Here is a 3,184-nt window from a genome sequence, read left to right on the forward strand (position 1 = left end):
GGGAGCGGCCACTGCACTCCAGTCTGGGTGACAGAGTGAGACTCCAAAAAAAAAAAAAGACTTACAGTAAAAGTTCTGGATTGATTTACAACATATGCTAAGAGCATGGGACAGGCTAGAATCAGCACCACTGCCATGCCCTTGACTTTGATAAAACTGACTTTGATAAAACGACCTCCCCCAACTCCCAGAGGTCCCCCAAATGCCCAGCACAGACTGGGAACACTGTCCTTGACCCTTCCCTGAATGTCTCCTGCCACCCTCTCACCTTCCCTGAGCTTTCACTCGGGCCGACCACTTTGTCACCACTTGCTCGGGCCGTACTTGGGGCCACCCACAGCCGGCAGCTCTAAGTCCCGCATACACTCTCCTTTGGACCCCCCGGTCACTCCTCCTTCCCAGTGGGACTGAGCTGCGGTTGACAGCAGGGGTGGTCCCTGCTTCTGAGTGCCCTCCAGGTGGGAAGCTCCCTCGAGACCCCCTGTCAGCCCAGGCACTCTTCCGTGGTCCTGCCGCTTCGCTTGTGCTCTGGGCTCAGGGATCTCGGTGTGTACCATCCGCATTCCCCTGCTTCCTAATGGTCACCATTTCAGAGTTGCGTCTCCATCCCCACATATCCCAGCAGAGAGCTGGGTGTCTCCCTTGCCTCTGCCCTCAGGCCCACGGTGCTCATTCCAGCTCACACGTTGCTCTTAGATTTTCCCCAGCACCCACAACTACCTTAGTCCAGGGCCCCTTCCTCTCTCTCTCAGACTGATCTGCCTGTCCATAGTGCCTCTCCCCAACCAAGAACCCTGCAAAGATGACCAACTGCACTCAGTGTCAAGTCCAAACTGCCTCGCGTAGCTTGCAGGGCCTTTCAAAATGAAAGGAGACAGTGCATGTTAGGGTGGCCCGGTGCACACAGCACCCAAGGCAGGGGGCTGCCGCGTCTTCTTGGTCGCGCCCTGACTTACCTTTCCAGCATTCCCTTGAGACCCCACTCCCCTCCCCCTGGACCATGCCATCCTGCTGTAGTTCCTAGAATGCCCTGGTCTTTGCTCACATCCTGCCCTTTGCCTACGATGCCCACCCCTCTTACCCCTTGGCTGACTCTAGCTTGTCCTTCCACAGAGATCCCACCTCTTCGGAGTGGTCTTCCCTGAATCCCCACGCAAAAGTTGGACGAAGCACGCCCCATGATGACTGCGGGCAGATCACCCTTCCTGTTCTGTTTCAATCAGCTGAGCTTTGCTCTGTCTTCCCCTCGAGATCCGGAACTTAGGGCGCTTCAGACTTGCTGTCTAGGCAACACCAGAAGACCCTCATCACACTCAGCTCTGAAATGCAGCTTCTCTGGGTCCCATTCTTCCCTGTGCCCCTCCCTGGTTGATCTTTGTGTTGTTTGTTGTTCTCTTCTGGGACAGATGGAGTATTAAGACTTGGGCCTCTTTTCAAGGTTTTACAGATGACTGTCTCCCCTTTCCCAGACCACCATGTCATCCTCGCTCAAGTTCTGCGCTCTGTCTGTCCACCTCCCTTGCCACACTCCAGGCACCTGCCCTCATACCCACCTGGGCCCAGGTAGAGGGCTCCAGGTTTGGTGGTCTCTTGCCTCCTGGGGACCACTCTCCCTTCTGCCCCACCTGTCAGCCCAACCAATGGCTTCCACTCATCCTGACCACCCACCTGGGAAGCCTTCCTCTCGGCCCAAGCATGCTGCCGTCTACTTTGCGGGGCCACTCCCCTCTGTTGTGAGTGGGTGTGCACTGTCTTGTGGGTGTGCCTGGCTCCCCTGAAGGCTGGGGGCTCTTCCAGGGCAGAGACCAGGTACTGCTTCACCCGGATCTCCCAAACCTAGTACAGGTGTGACACTCGCCCAGTGTTTGCCCACTGACTCCGATAACTTCTGGGGAATTTTCAGCACCAGGGCCATGGACAGAGACCCTTCCCACAACTCATTGCATGCTGTGTGGGGGTGGAAGACTTTCCAGATGATCTTTATCTTTCCCTCCTAGGCTTCCCGCCCAGATTGAGCAAGGCTGAGGTTCACAGGGATACCTCCCTGCTCCATTTCTCCCAACACTAACTGCTCCACTCTGCCTTCCCTGAAATCCACCCACGTCCAGCCCCCAGCCCCCAAATGGAAAGCCTAGTAATGATCAAAAGCCCAGATTCTAGCACTTACTACCTCTGTGATCTTGGACAAGCTACTTAGACTCTCAATGTCTTACTGTATAAATGAATATACAGCTATGGAGTAGTTGCTTAGTACAGATTTTTTTTTTTTTGAGTTGGAGTCTCACTCTGCCACCCAGGCTGGAGTGCAGTGGTTCATTCATGGCCACCGCAGCATCAACTTGCTGGGCTCAGGCAATCCCTCCACCTCAGCCTTTCAAGGAGCTGGAACCACAGGTGTGCGCTACCATGCCCAGCAAATTAAAAAAAAAAAAAGTATTGTAAAGACGAGATCTTGCCAAGTTGCCCAGGCTAGTCTTGAACCCCCAGGCTCGGCCATTTTCTCACCTCTGCCTCCCCAAATGCTGGAATTAAAGGTGTGAGCCACTGCCCCCGGCCAAGATTTCTTGAACGAATAAACAAAGGAATTAATGCATAATACCTTCCTCATAGGGGTTTTTATCAGAGTTAAATAATTTAATACTTGTAAGCGCATGGCACACAGAAAGCTGTCTGTGTTAGTTAATTGTGCAACTCCTTCCAGTTCTTCAGAGGCCCTGGAGAGGTGAGAAAGGTAGGGATTTTTGGTGAATTTCAGGGACGGTTTTTGCTCAGACCGCAAGCCTAGAGGGGACACTGGGGGACAAGGTCCCAGGTGTCCCTCGGAGTCCTCGCCCTGGCAGTCTCTGCCGTCCCCATTCCAGGGTCTGACGGCTGTTTGGAGGGAGCCGTCAGAAGATGCGTTTGGCCCACGTCTGGGCACCGTGCGGGGGTGGGCGCGCAGGGGAGCGGGAGGAGGGCTAGGGCAGGGCGCTGGGTTGACAGGGAGTCTGCCGCCCCCTGGCACGCCTCTGGGCGCGACACCACTCCAAGGGAGGGGCTGACACCAAACTGGTTCGTGTGCCGCGTTCAGAGGCCAGTGATGGAAGCGACAGAGCCGTCGGGGCGCGGCGCCAACCCAGCAACGCGGGGCCAGCTCCCGGGGAGGCAGCTGGGCGCGGGCCGGGCCGCCTCGCGATCTCCTTCC

Source organism: Carlito syrichta, unplaced genomic scaffold (genome assembly GCF_000164805.1).
Source record: "Carlito syrichta isolate Samal-C Ts95f unplaced genomic scaffold, Tarsius_syrichta-2.0.1 Scaffold315826, whole genome shotgun sequence".
Taxonomy (NCBI): domain Eukaryota; kingdom Metazoa; phylum Chordata; class Mammalia; order Primates; family Tarsiidae; genus Carlito; species Carlito syrichta.